Raw genomic sequence first — 15,584 nt, 5'->3', positions numbered from 1 at the left:
TCTAGAATATAATCACAAGAGTTAAAGAGATATTGAAATAACTGTAAAAATACAACTTTTTTTGTCCTGATCCCTTGATGAAGTATGAAAATAAAAATAATTGTTTTCTCAGTGGGTATGGGGGAGAATTTGGAATTTAGAAACAAAATAAAAAAGAATCTTAAATAAATAAAGAAACATGCATAATGAAATAGAACAGGCGAGCCTACCGACTGACAGAGGGATGGTTATATACGCATGAATCTAAGGGAGCTGAGACTTGGGAGTATTTTGTGGAGGATAATGTGAGATTCGGAGAGGAGGTAATTTCTCTCTCTGATCCTATTCCCAATGGTTATGGCATTTAGTAGTACTTGCTTAGAGGGAGACACTCTATCCAGCAGTTTAAGTGTTTGTTAATTAAGAAATAGTTGAAGAAGTGAACAAGTAAAAACAGATATAGAATAGTATCTTGAGATATTTTAACTAGCCTTTGATTTCCATTGGAATCTTCTGTATCTTATTTTGAGCATTTAAAAACATTTCTTCCATAGGCTTCACCAGACTGCCCAAAGGGGCATGACATAAAAAAGCTAAACAATTCCGGGACTAGACAATTTCTAAGATTCTTTTTAGTTCTTGAAGGACCTGGAAGCAGAGAAGAGAGCTAGTCCTGATAATCAAAAGTTACCCTATGGAGAGGAGTAGACTCTAGGTACCCCAGCTGAGCATCCCACCCACAGAGAACCTGTCCCCAAGGGGATCTGAAGCTTTCTACTATTGCCAAACTTTAGAAGAGAATGAAATATCTGGATACTGTTTTGACCCAATTTTCCCTTTGATGAATTTGTTGTCCTAAATATGAACCTGCTGTAGACTCAGGTCCTAGAAAAGGACTCTCATGAGAAGAAGGTATTCCAAGAAGGTCAAGAGACTCAGGAGTGTGAAGTGAAGGCAAAAATATAGCCTAAAACAAAGGAATTATATAGTAAGAGATAGGACAAAAAAGAGCCAGGCTTTGGGGAATTTGGAAGTTTGACTATGGTGGTAGCAAAGCTGTTGGGATTACAGAGACCATCCTTGAAAGAGTAAAAAAGCATAAGTGAACTTGTACTAGCCACACCTTAAAATCCAAGTATGACTTTGAAATGGAGTAAAAGGGAAAGAAGTAAAGAGTTTTCTGGACAGAGAGAAGGGACTTGAAGGTCCTGCAGTACCAGGAGTTGCAAGTTGCCTTGTCTACACATCTCTGTGTGTGCTTTTAACATAATTTAATATGTGCCCACTCTTTCAAATGATGCTGTGTATATTTGTGGGAGAGTGTATTCCAGGTTCATATAGCAGGGAATATTTTGTAGTTACAGTTTTTAACAAACAACCTTAATAAATACCTTTGCTAAGAATCACATGATTTTTCATTGGAAGCACACTGATGAAGACTTGTAACTTATAAGTGATAGAAGGGTGGCTCCCACAAAAGTTTATTCTTGGAATCTGGGAGAGCAGTAGCAACTTTTTGGTTAGGTAGCACCCCAGTAGAATTATAGATCTAGGTTACAAGTGGCCATGCCATACAAGTAATATGTAGCAGGGCTGAGATTTGAACTAAGATCCATCCAGTAAGTTTCTGAGACAGGATTTGAACTCAGGATTTCCCCAAGCCTATCATTCTATCTAAAGCCTCAGTTTCCTTGTCTGTAAAAAAAGGGAAATAATTATCTTTGTACTACCTACTTCGCAGAGTTGCAAAAAATATAGTTTGAAGGCCTTAAAGCAATGAGAAAATATATTATCATCATTCTCTCATCAACAATTACAATTGCATAGTGCTTATGGATGAATCAAAGAATCAGAGGAAGGATTCCAATGATTTGAGTAGTGGTTCCATAATTTATCTATGGAGGCACATAGACAAGAATTGCCCAGAAAATATTAACAGGTTGCAGCCTATGGAGGGAATGATTTCATGCACATAATAGCCAGTTAATAATAGCTACCATTTCTATTGTGCTCAAAAGTTTGCAAAGCACTTTACAAATATCTCACTTTCTCCTCACAAAAAGCACGGAAGGTAGGTGCTATTATTATACTTATTTTACAGAAGAGGAAACTGAGGAAGACAGATGTTAAGTGACTTTGCCCAAGGTCACAAAGATGGTAAGTTTCTGGGGCAGGATTTGAGTTCAGATGTTCCTGATTTGAGGTCTAGTACTCTAGTCACTATGATAGCTTTCTTTCTCTACTCATTGATATAACACTTGGAAGAGATATTACAGGTTATTATTAGATCTAATCCTATCATTTTGCTAATGAAGAAACTGAGGACCAGGGAGCCTTGCTCAGTGATTTGACCAGGATCATACAGCTAGTATCTGTCTGAGGTGGGATTTGAACTCAGTTCTCTGACTCCATATCAAACTCTCTACCCACTACATCAAGCTACTTCATACCAGTAAGACTGTAGATCAACAAAGAATAGATATTGGCAATAGCTAGGTGACTCAGTGGATAGATAATCATGTCTGGAGACTGGAAAGCCTGGGTTCAAATCTGACCTCAGACTCTTTGTAGTTGTGTGACCTCAATTGCTTATCCCTTACTACTTTATAGCCTTGGAACTGATTCTAAGACAGAAGGTAAAGGGTTTAAAAAAAAAAAAAGAGTACATGAACTCAGTGAGCGGTGGTTGTTCCGGATCCAGCTAGATGGTAGGAAGCAAATATGATAAACAAAAACAGTGCCTTCTACCTTCTCCCTCAGAGACCAAGAGAAAGAGTAATCCTGCCAATGTAGCCTTTATTGTTGTCATTCAATCCCATCCAGCTCTTTGTGACCCCATTTGGGGTTTTCTTGCTAAAGATACTGGAGTGGTTTGCCATTTCCTTTTCCAGCTCATTTTACAGATAAAGAAACTGAGGCAAACAAGGCTAAATGATTAAAGGACTCAGAAGATGAGTCCTCCTGAATTCAGATCTGGCATGTTATCTACTTTGCCGCCCTAGCTGCCCTCTCCTGGAGCGGTTAGCCCAGTGAAGTGACCGAAGAGAGAGCACACCTTAAAGGGGAGCAGAGACCACATATTGCACCATAGCTCTAGCCTGGGAGTTGCTTCAAAGTTATACCTTCCAGCGATGATCACCTTTAAAAAATGTTCTCACCTGCCTCTGACCCAGGATTCACCAGAGATTCTAAAGGAGAAAGGTTCAAAGTTCTATGTACACAGGGGCCCACCTTCACCCCCCTCCTCCCATGCCCACAGCACACTTTGGCTAGATATTTCAAAGGAAGGATTTTCTGGGCGTTTATTTCCTTGCTCTTTTCAAAAATGGAGGCCCTGGACTCTGCAAACTCATGAATAAAGAGGTATTAGCCCTTTTAAAAAGGGTTCTTCCTGCCAAAGAAAACCATTCTGGTTTTATTTGGGAAACTTGAGAAGGAATAGTGACTCTCGGGGTGGAGATGGGCGGAAGCAGCCTCTGGTTCACACCCAGGGACCACCTGAGCTGCGTGATGTCTAAAGCTGCCGTCAAAAAGCTGGGGGCCTCTGGAGGGGAACGTGGGGGTGGAGGTGAGGTAGGTATTGAGACCACAGAGCTGTCAGGGGCCCACTTGTAAGGAGAAATATTTGTCCTGTGGGAAGAGAATCCGAAGTAGGTTTGGAAGGCCAAAAACTCAGATGTCTACAGTGGAGCATGATAAAAGAGAACTGGATCTGGAGACAAAAGACAGTTATTAGCTATGAGACCTTGGGCAAGTCCAAGAATCTCAGAAGTCATCATGTCCAAACCATAACCCAATAGGAATTACCTCTAAAAGGAGACTAGTGTTTATGCAGCTTACACCTGAAAACCTACACCGACAGAGAACTCATTACCTAGGGAGACAGGCCATTTTTTTGGTAGTACTTTCATTATTAGGAAAGGTTGTTTACCATGTTGGCATTGCTATTTTTTGGTTGTTTCAATGATGTCCAACTTCAAGACCCCATTTGGAGTTTTCTTGGCAAAGGTACTGGAGTGGTTTGCGATTTCCTTCTCCAGCTCATTTTATAGATGATGAAACTGAGGCAAATAGGATTAAGGGACTTGACCAAGGTCATACAACTAGCAAATGCCTGAAGCTACATTTGAATTTATTTTTCTGATTCCAGACTTGGCCATTATCTACTGTGCTACCTAGATGCCCCTTGTTTGCCATATATTCTTCTGTGGCTTCATATTAGCTCTACAATAAAATTCAGCCTGGCATTTGTGCCCTCCCCAGTCGGGCTCCAACCTACCCTTCTAGTTTTATCTCATATTAATTACTTCCCTTTTGTTCACTCTAATGTTCCACCCAGATGGGATCACTAGCCTCAATCCCAAAGGCACTCAGTCATCTTTCTTTTGGACCCTAAGTCCAGATGTCGTGGTACCTGAAGTATATTCTCTCTTCATTCTCACTTCTCAGAATTGTTATCCCTCTCCAGTCACACAGGCTCCCAGCTTCTCTTCCACATTCTTTCTGACAGTTAGGAGCCACATTTCCTATCTGCAGTATACTATATGGGGTAGTCCTGCCCTGATCCTGCTAACCTGGGGCCACGGCCACCTTCCTACAAAATATATGGAATCTAAATGGAAGGTTCTCATAGAGGAAAAGCACTATTTTAAACTTTCTCCTCTTTCTTAAATTGTCTTTGTCCCCAAAACTCCGTATATGTTGAATTCCCTCAGTAGAGTGAGAATTCAGTCATTTAAGTTCTTTAAGCCTCTATTTCTTCATCTGTACATTGAGCATCCTAATATGGATACTACTTATGATAAATTGTAACAATTAGATTTGAGTAATTATGACAGTTATAGCAAAAAAAAAATTAGTGGGAGAGGGTGATAACATTATTTGGACCTGGAATTTGGAAGACCAGAATTCAAATTGGTCTCAGACACTTTCTAGTTGTGTGGCTCTGGGCAAGTCATTTCTATCTGCCTCAGTTTCTCATTTGTACAAAGGGGAAGACAATAGCACCTACCTCCCAGGGTTGTCAAGAAAATAAAATGAGATACTATTTGCAATGTGCTTTGCAAATTTCACAAATCTTTCTGCCTATATATGTTAATATATATAATCATTATTACTATTCTGAGTGAAGGGAAGATGGCAAATGGGGAAGTGGTAGAAGCAAGAACGTCCCCATTAGGGAGGTAGCAAGCAGGATTGTCCAACTGGAATGAAGAGTGGGAGCCAGGGATAAATAAATCAGGGCACTTTGAGAGGAAAACAAGCCATTTGGAGGGTCCTGGGAAGATTCTAGGGTCTTAGAGTTATAGAATATAAGACCTAGGTGGGAACTGAGAACATAGAACGTCAGAGGTGGATGGGATACCATCATTCTTGGCCATACTACCCAAGGCCTTATGGTGGTACCAGAGTTGGTATTAATTAATATTCCTGGACAAACTCACTTTGGGTTTGGAACACTTTCATCCAATCTTGGTAAGCTTAAAGTTGTCTTTTCTCATTAGAGAAGGGGAGGAAAGGGCTTTGACACAGTCAAGGAGGTACCATGGTGAGGTACCAGGGGTGAGGTGGGAAGTGGGAAAAGATAGAACTTAGCAGGGGAGGGTAAGAACCCATTAGAAAGTGAGAAATCTCCTGCTTGGATGAGACTTGGTATACATTAAAATAAAATTATTGCAGCATTTTCATTTTCCACCATCATTTTCCAATATGTCCCATCTTCTCCCCCCTACCTAGTCTCCTAAAATCCCTTCCCTTACAACAAAATACAAAAAAAAGGAAGAAAAAAAAGTTTAGTGAAACTAACTAGCATTTCAACCAAATCTAACCTCAGATCAATTTTTATTTGAATGTTTAGTGATTTGGGGAGTAGACTTTTAAAAGAATCAGTAGGTTAAAACCAAAAGATCAGAATTAAGGGTAAAACCAACCCAGTACAAGGATGCTGGGTTAGAATTTACTAGGCAGATTGGCTACTAAGTGAAGGACTGTCCATTTGTAACTTAAAATAGTTCTGATAGTAACTTAATGGTTTAGTAACAGACTCTCAGCCAGGACTTTGGAAAATGGGAATTATCTGCTTGCCTTTAATACCAAAATAATTTGTTGTATTGGAAAGAAGACTGGGTTTAGATCAGAGGATCTAGTTTTATTCCTGCATCATCTATTTTATCATTATGTGATGCTGGGTAAAATCACTTTATTTTTCTGGGTCTCAGTTGTTCTTATCTATAAAGTGATGCCACATTTTTTGGTCTCAGGATCTCTTTACACTCTTGAAAATTATTGAAGCTCCCAAGAGTTTGTTTATGAGAGTCATATCCATCAATATTTTCCATATCAAAAATTAAAGCTTAAATATTTTAGATACATATATTTATTAATTCATTTAAAAGAATGGTAAACCCATTTTATGTCAAAATACTACTTTTTATGGAAAAATAATTAAAATTTCCAAAACAAAAACATTAGTGAAATGGTTGGCATTGTCTTATAGATTTCTGCAAAAATCTTTAATGTCTGGTTAAATAAAAGACATCTGGATTCTCATGTTTACTTTTGTATCCAATCTATGTTTATATGTTACTTTGGTGAAAGTATATGATGAAAATCTGGGCTCACATAGATATGTAGTTGGAATAGGAAGGAAAGAGACTTTTAATAGACAAATAATATCTTAGAATTATTAATGTAAATAGTTTTGATCTAATGAAGTCCTGGTAAAGATCTCAAAGGTCTCCAGGGTTCCTCAGACCACACTTTGGTAACTGTTAGAATAGATGATTTAACTCTAAATCTTATGAATTAAAAAAAAAGTATTCCATGTAAGTTCTAATAAACTCTTATTTCAACTCCCCTCTCATTGACTAGTTAGATTCCCAGAAGTAAGATGGCCTAGATTTCCCTCTTAGAGTAAGAGAGGTATCCTTGAGAGATCAGGACTGATTCTCTAATGCCATTGGCTTGAGCCCCCACTGGTGTGCTTGTCCCCAAGATTATCAGTTAGGAATCAGTTTAGCCAGTCAGCTTAAGTAGATTCTAGGAAAGGATTTTGTAAGGTGGTATAGTGACAACATTTTATAAAAGACATCCAAAAAAACCCTCCACCCCTTCCTATTAATAATTCGGAAATTCTTCTGATCAGTGTCATGGTCCAAACCAGAGTTTGTCCTTAGTCATCACCTTTCCAGAGGTCTTTTGTCAGACAGGAAGTCTAGGAACAGTGGATGCAAACATAGAGCTACCAGGGTGTGGAGAAGAAGGGACTTAATTAGGATCTGCTTAGACCTAGAGGCAGAATGCTGTAAAGAAGAGAGTCCTTTTACCCAAAGGTGCCAAAAAAAATGGAGTTTACTTTCTGGCTTTGATGCTATAGCCCTTGGGTCACTTAGCATCTCTGAGCTCCTATTTCCTCATTTAAAATAGGAATAATAATGCTTGCTATACTTAATTGGAAGAGAAAGTATTTTTGTAAATCTTTGAAACATGGTAGAAATAGGAGTTTATCCTAAAGTTAGTAGCCTTCAATGAAAACAAATATTCTGCTAAAAAAAATCAAAGAAAAGAAATTATTATACATAAAGTCATAAACTCCAAATAATTTGTTTTTGTTTTTTCTTTTTTAACTGTTACCTTCTGTCTTAGAATCAATATTAAGTATTAGTTCCAAGGCAGGAGAGTGGTAAGGGCTAGGCAATTGGATAAATGACTTGCCCAAGGTCACATAGCTAGGAAGTATCTGAGGTCATGTTTGAACCCAGGAGCTCTCATCTCCAGACCTGGCTGTCTCTCTGCTAAGTCACCTAGCTTCCCCTGAATAATTTGTAACTTTAAAACATATAACAAAAAAGGGGTAAACAAATTCCCATTTTCTTCTAATATTTTGAAAAGTATACTCATTTTGGAAAGATTTTTCTGCTGCTTGTATTATTTTTATTCATTTTGTTCTTCCTATCATGTCCAACGGAGTTTAGATAGAATTGGTCCTACGACGAGTTGTTATCCTGCTATTAAGAATTCTTTTATACTTAATGCATATGTTATAATTATAATAATAATATTGTTATGGTTAATTCATATCTTATTTGAACTGTTTTATCATAAAATAAAATATATTATTTGACATTAATCTTCCCATAATTCTTTAAATTCTTTATATCTATTATTTCTAGTAGTATAATAATATTCTATAATATTTGGATCTTACAATTTGTTTAGCCAGATCCCAATCCTTGGATTATGGATTGCTTCTAGTCTTACGTTATTATGAACAAAGCTGATTAGACTCTTTCTGTTTAGGGAGGTGATTTTTTTCTTCTTCTTTTAATAACATCCTTACGAGGGCATCCTAATTAGGGGACTGCTATTTCAGAGACGGTAACCAGTTTGGTAGCTTTCATCATTGTAACATTAGATGTCAAAACAGACTCCAAGGATCTCTCTGCTCTTTGTGAGTTAGGCACCTGAGTTACAAGGGTAAAACAAATGCTAAGCCTTGTAATTGGATGGGGCAGACTGAAAAGCTCAGATATATTAATTCTGCTGCTGGGAGTATAGCTGGGAAACATATTATTCGTATGCCCCAGTTAGAATGGGAAAACTCTCTAACAAGGATCTGTGGGGGTGGGATTCTAACCCTGTGTTAAGAAAGCTACGTATCTCCTGCATTGCTTCCAGAGCTGTCCCACCTCTCATGCCATGACAAAAGGGGCACAAGCAAATGTGTATGCTAAGGAATCGATCACAGTTATTTAAGAGAAGTCAGATGAGGTCACTTCAGAATCACTCTTTAACAACGAAAATGCAGTCTTAGAAATAGGTGCCAATCTCATCCAGCTGAATTAAAGCATCATTAATTATTACTAATTAATGTATTAATTAATTATCCCCAAAAACATATTTTCCCCCTCTGCAAAGCACTTTAAGAAACTGAAGAGTCAAATAAAAATTCTTCTTTCTTGCCACTTGTCCTTTTAGTTTTCATCTCTCCAGTTTCCCCAGATGCTTGTGTTTGAGGAAGGGGTCTGCTTCCATTTTTATTACTGCCATCACCACCACTCCCATGGACTGCCACCCCACCTAGTTGCTGTGGGACAAGCACCACTAGCTCCCTCTTTTCCATGATTTCTCTTGTGTTTACTCTTCTTTTTATTACCACTCCAGGCATAAAACACATTTCCCTTTCTTAGGGGACAACCAAAAATTCCAAATCCCAGCATTCCATGCAGGGCCAGGTCACCCCTGCTCCCTCTTGAGGAAAAGCTACATTATGAGAGCATACTGCTTTCCAAAAAGATTGTACCATTTCCCTCCTCTACCAGTAGTATAATAGTGTTCCTCTTTTTCCACAGACCCACCCATAATGAAATTTTTACTGTTTACTTTCTTTGCCAATTTAACATATGTCAGGTAATGGTTCAGTTTTTAAAAATTTCTCTTTCCCCTTATTATTTGAGATTTTGTCCATTTTGGGGTGATTATTGATAGTTTATGCTTTTTTCCTTTGAGAATGGCTTATCTGTGATCCAGCTATTCTGGAAAACAATTTAGAACTATGCTCAAGTGTTTAGAGCCATACACTAAATGGTACCTACCTTTTTATCCAGCTATACCTCTTACTAAGCCTATGGCCCCCTACCAAAAAAAATCAATGGAAGAAGAAAAGATCTATAGGTACAAAGCTGTTTATAGCAGCTCTTCTTGTGGTGACCAAAAATCGAAAAATAAAGGATAATCTTATGGAGAATGGGTAAACAAATTATAGCATGTGAATATAATGTAACATTATTGACCCCTAGGAAATAAGGAAATAGACAATTTTAGAAGAAACTAGGAAGACTTTTATGAACTGATACAAAGCAGAGTGAATAGAATAAAGAACAGTTTATACAATTACAAAAACATTATAAATTAAAAAAAAACCTTTGAAAGACTTTGGAATTCTTATCAATGAAATAGTAAACCACAGGTTCAGAAGGTTTAAGATAAATGAGTTCACTCACCTCCTGCCATGGAGGTGATCAACTTTAAATGCAGAGGCATACATTTTTTTGGGAATGGCCAATGTGGTGATTTGTGTTTCTGGAATAAGCATGTTTTATTTTTTTTGTCTTTTTTTTTTGTCCTTTGATTGTGGTAGAAAGTGGGAGGAACAGATTATAAGTGTATATAAATTAAATTAATTTTTGAAAAACAATAATAGCCTCTTCATATCTTTTGACCATCTTTTCACTGGGCCAAAGATCCTCCTCTTATAAATTTGCATTATTTCCTTATAGAGTTGAGATATCAGATTTCTTTTCATTTATTTATTTATTTGTTTATTTATTTGTTTATTTTTTTTAAACCCTTAACTTCTGTGTATTGGCTCCTAGGTGGAAGAGTGGTAAGGGTGGGCAATGGGGGTCAAGTGACTTGCCCAGGGTCACACAGCTGGGAAGTGTCTGAGGCCAGATTTGAACCTAGGACCTCCCATCTCTAGGCCTGACTCTCGACCCACTGAGCTATCCAGCTGCCCTGAGATATCAGATTTCAATCGAATTTTTTAAATGCAAAGATCTTTCCCAATTTCTTAATTTCCCTTTTTTATTCTAAGTGAATGTTTTTTGTTATGAAAACACCCTTTACTTTTATTATGATGTCATTTGTCATCTATTTTTTCTCCTATGATTTATTTTAGGTAAGAACTTTTTCCCTCTCCACAATTACAATAAAGAAGTCTATTTTTTCAATTTTTAATTATTTTTAAAAACGTAATCATTGATCCATTTCAAATTTATTATATAGTACATATTGTAAAATATGACTCTCATCCCATTTTCACAATATTCTATGAAATATTTTCTCCCAACCCATTTATAGAATATGAATTCTTTTCCTCAATTAAAAAAAATTAAATTGATTAAACATTAACCTACTACAACTTTTTGTCCCTAATTCTAAAGTATCTGTCCTGTCTAGTATACATATGATAATATAATGTGATAGGATGTCACATATCATGTAGCACATGTGATATAACACAACACAGCACAGCCCAACATATAACTATACTATGTAGTTGGAAATTTAATAATTAATTAAAAATTACTAATATTGATTTAAGATCTGGCAGTGTGATTCACTCTCTTTTTTCTATTCATAATTTCTCTTGATATTCATCTGCTTATTATTCTATGTACATTTTGTTATCATTTTACATAATTCCACGAAGCATCTGATTGCTATTTAGTTTGTTATTACATTAAATATCAGTCAAAGAAGGACAATATAGCATAATAGAAAGAGCTCTGAACTTTGACTGAACAGAAACCTGGACTCAAATCCTGCCTCTGACAATAGCAGCTCTGGAGGTCACTTAGCTATTAAAGTTCCTGGGATAAATCAAGGATCATTTCATTAATTTAATTTATAAAAGCACAGTGCTTATGTTTATTTGTAAAAACAAGTGGCACTTAGTAGTTGCTGAATGTTTGCTGATAGATTTAATTGATTGACTTTTTTGTCACTTTTCACATCTGAAAAATGGAGATACTGCTATTTGTAAGTAAACATACCCATAAGAAATCTATATAAATACATATAAATCTGTGTACCTGCATGTAAAAATATGCATAAATGTATTATTTTTCTTGTTCAGTTGTTTAAGTCATGTCTGACTCTTCGTGACCCCATTTGGGGTTTTCTTGGCTAGATAGTAGATATAGTAGGTAGTGGATACTAGAATAGTTTGCCTTTTTCTTCTCCAGGGGATTAAGACAAACGGAGGTTAAGTGACTTGCCCAGAGTCACACAGCTAGTGAGTATCTGAGGTTGGATTTGAACTCAGGTCATTCTGACTCCAGGTCTAGCATTCTATTCACTGAGTCATATATGTATGCATATATGTATGAATATAAAATATATATACATATGCATACATATACAAATATTTTATGTAAATTATAGATATGGATAAAAATAATATGCAGACTGTCCCAAAAATCTTAGTGTAGTTTTTAAGTTTTAGTAGCTTAAAGTTACATTAAGACTTTTGGGACGCCCTGTTTAAGTGAGATGATGTATAGTGTGTGTGTGTGTGTGTGTGTGTGTGTGTGTGTATGTGTGTGTGTGTGTAAAATCTCATTGGTTCCCACACCAACTATGCAAAGTAGGTAATAAAAGTAGGTATAGACACACCTTGTCAATCTTAAAGCACTAAAGCAATTATCCTTAAATATATATAAATAGTATTTATATAGTATAGAATAGTATGTTATATTGATTCATCTGTTATATTGATTCAACCCAGCCATGTGTATAATAATAACTCCAGTTAATTCTTTTTCCTGTTAGAATTCTCTAGACTCTGTTGGTATTGCTGGGTTAATATCCTAGCATTTGATAAACTTTAGGTAATTGATTTTGCTCTTATTTCCAAGGACACAGTTCCAAGCATGCTATTCTCTTGCTCAAAGAATACTTTAGTGACTCCTGAGATAAATACTGACATCTCATTATGACAGTGAAGGGCATCCATAATAAGGTGTCAATCTCTTCATAAGTAAAAAATAGAGGGGCCTCAGACACTTCCTAGCTGAGTGACCTTGGGCAAGTCACTTAACTCCCATTGTCTAGCCCTTTCCATTCTTCTGTCTTAGAATGGATGCTCCAAGAGAAGGTAAAGGTTTAAAAAAAAGAGAGAGAGAAAGAAGCATTTTGGGGGCAGCTGGGTAGCTCAGTGGATTGAAAGCCAGGCCTAGAGAGGAGAGGTCCTAGGTTCAAATCTGACTTCAGACACTTTCCAGCTGTATGACCCTGGGCAAGTCACTTGACCCCCATTGCCTACCCTTACCACTCTTCTGCCTTGGAGCCAATACACAGTATTGACTCTAAGAGGGAAGGTAAGGGTTTAAAAAAAAAAAGAGGGAGGCTTTTGTATTTATTAAAAGTCAAAGCCATTATTGGCCCTTTAGCTCTCAGGCTGTGCCCTGATAATGCCATGGCTTAGTGGATGGGGAACCTGAGTCCCTGAGAGAAGGGGAGTTGGCTTTTGAACTATCAGAGCTGGCATTTTAACTCAGATCTTCTGACTCCAAATTCAGTATTTTGTGGATGGGGATGGGAGTAAAAAAGACAAAATAAAGAAAAGAAGAAAGGGGCGTGGTTGATCAGTGTGAATTATTGAGGCTTGGTGACTTATGCTGGGGTGTGAAGAAAGTGTTTTGATGGTACATTGGGGAGAGAATAGCTTTTCCAGTGGGATTGGTCATAGCATGAGCTTAGGAGTACCAGCACTAGCCTGAAAGATTCCCCAAGACTTCCTGGTCTAGACCAGCAAATGGGAAGCAGTTCCAGAGTGAGTTAAGAAGTCAGACAAAGTCAGAACAGATTCAGGATCAAAAAGCCCCTCCAGTGCAGCTTCTCCCAGCAGCACCCAATTACACAAGGCACAGGGCTCGCCTCTTGGGGCCTGTGGCCATTGGCAGCTCTGACCACTCTTCCAGCTCTCTGTATATACTTTTCCCGAGAGCCTTTTCCTGGCAGTGAAATCTGGGATCCTTCGGCCCAGCAGCAGCCCAAGCACAAGAGGGTCAGAATTTATGGATCACATTCTTTACTCTTTTATTATACACAGAATGCTCATATCTATAATGTTTTAAAGTGTGTATGTACGACCCAGCTTGCCATGATGGATAGCCTTATTGCAATAACATTTTAGCAGCGTTTTATCTGACTATATGTGGAATGCTTTCAACCCCATGCCTAATGGAAAGCCATCCATCATCACGTTTTCAAAGCCCAAATTATTTAAGTTTTGGTACTACATGGGGCTAATCACTGAGTCCAGATATCTGGGTCCCATTGTTTTGACTGATGCCTTTCATTGTTCCCAGGTTGGAACTGATGGATAGCCTAAGTGCTGAAGTTAAGCAGGCAAATGGATAGATTACTGCTTATAGTCCAGGCCTCATCTTATGATGCAGCTGCTCCTGCTCACAAAACTGGAAATTAAAGTTTAGACTGTAAGTGACAGGAAAGACTTTTTTCTTCTCACATCCTCCTTTCTACCTAGCCCTGCCCACACCAGTCCTCCTTCCATTCCACACCATGCCCTCATTGCATTAAGAGAATTATAGACTTGGAATTATAGATTTGGAGAGGATCATAGAATGTAAAGCTGCAGAGGACCTAAGATATCATCTGACCCAGTCTCATTGGGTTTGTAAAGCATTTCACAGTCTCATTCTAATCCTGTAAAATAGATCATACAAGCATCATACCCATTTTATAAATGGGGAAGTTGAGGTACATAATGCTTTCCAAACTCTAGGTCCAGGCTTCTTTCAGTACATCACACTGTCCTTTCCTTCCCCACCCCCACCCCTACCCCCACCTCCTACTAGGTATCACCTGCCTTGGCTCCTTATCCTTCCGGAAAATTAAATTTATGAATGACACTCCCTACCTATGTGACCTTAAAGAAATTGCTCAACGCTGAGCCTCAGTTTTCTCATCTGTAACATGAGAAATTTGAACTAAACGAACTCTAAATCCCTATCCGGTTCTAATCTTAAGATCCTAAAATGAATGAATGTGCCTGTGAATTATAGATATTTTTTATTTGAAGTAGGATGCATTTTATATGAAGTAGGGACTCATTCTGCAAGTTAATGGTCCTGATAAAGGATGAGTACAATGGAGGGAGCTTGGACAAGGGGAGGGATCCAGGGCTATTGGGATATTGGAGATCCTGTTCCTGGCCAGGAAACCCAACATGGAAGGTAGCTTCCTCTTTCCAGACTTCTCATCCTGGTGTCACAAGGGCAGATTTTCCCCCCACATTAGTCAGATTTTTGATAAAGCCTTGTGGTCCCACACCATCACTCCAATCAGATCTGGAGGACATGAGTCTTGGGCACATAAGTCTTGTCCATGGACTTTTTCTTTTTCCCCTCTCTAGTGCTGATGTTGAATAACCACATAATCACGCATTTGCAGAGTGGCATTTTCTACCAAATACAGGAATTGAATTAGATAAGAGAAATGTATTGAGTTTCCTTATTTTAAAACTCTTCGAAACTCACAAATAGCCCTCTTTCTAATCACTACATTGAGTGGCATTAATTTATAGACATGATGTGGAACACGGGTGTAGAGGTGTATTCAAATTCATATCAAATCCATATCCATTTGAACTGTGTCAAAATGGGGCTCCATTTTGTCCAGACTCTGTAAGACAGAGCCTTTGTATGATAACTGAAGTGATCATGGCAGGATTAGGCTAGTAGGTTGAGTCATTTTCTTAATCCATTTTGAAGTATCACCTGCATTGATATTAGGGCAATTTGAGCCCCTCTGCACCGTGCCTGGGGACAATGTACACATGCTCTGCCCCTCTGCACAGCAGCCCAATTTGAGCACTTCCTTCCTCCATTTTCTGCGGTAATGCAGGGGGCTCTCACAGGCAGCTTGAAGGTGCAATTTGGGCATGTGATCTCTAAAAGGTTTGCCAGCACTAGCTTAGAGGAACAATAGTGTCTGCCATCTGGGGACCTTGCCTTGACAAAATGAGTGGGAATTGGGAGGCTAATTCCAGAGCCTATCCTTATAATGTATTATTTCAT

Source organism: Gracilinanus agilis, chromosome 1 (genome assembly GCF_016433145.1).
Source record: "Gracilinanus agilis isolate LMUSP501 chromosome 1, AgileGrace, whole genome shotgun sequence".
Classification (NCBI taxonomy): domain Eukaryota; kingdom Metazoa; phylum Chordata; class Mammalia; order Didelphimorphia; family Didelphidae; genus Gracilinanus; species Gracilinanus agilis.
Note: the sequence above shows the minus strand (reverse complement) of the source record.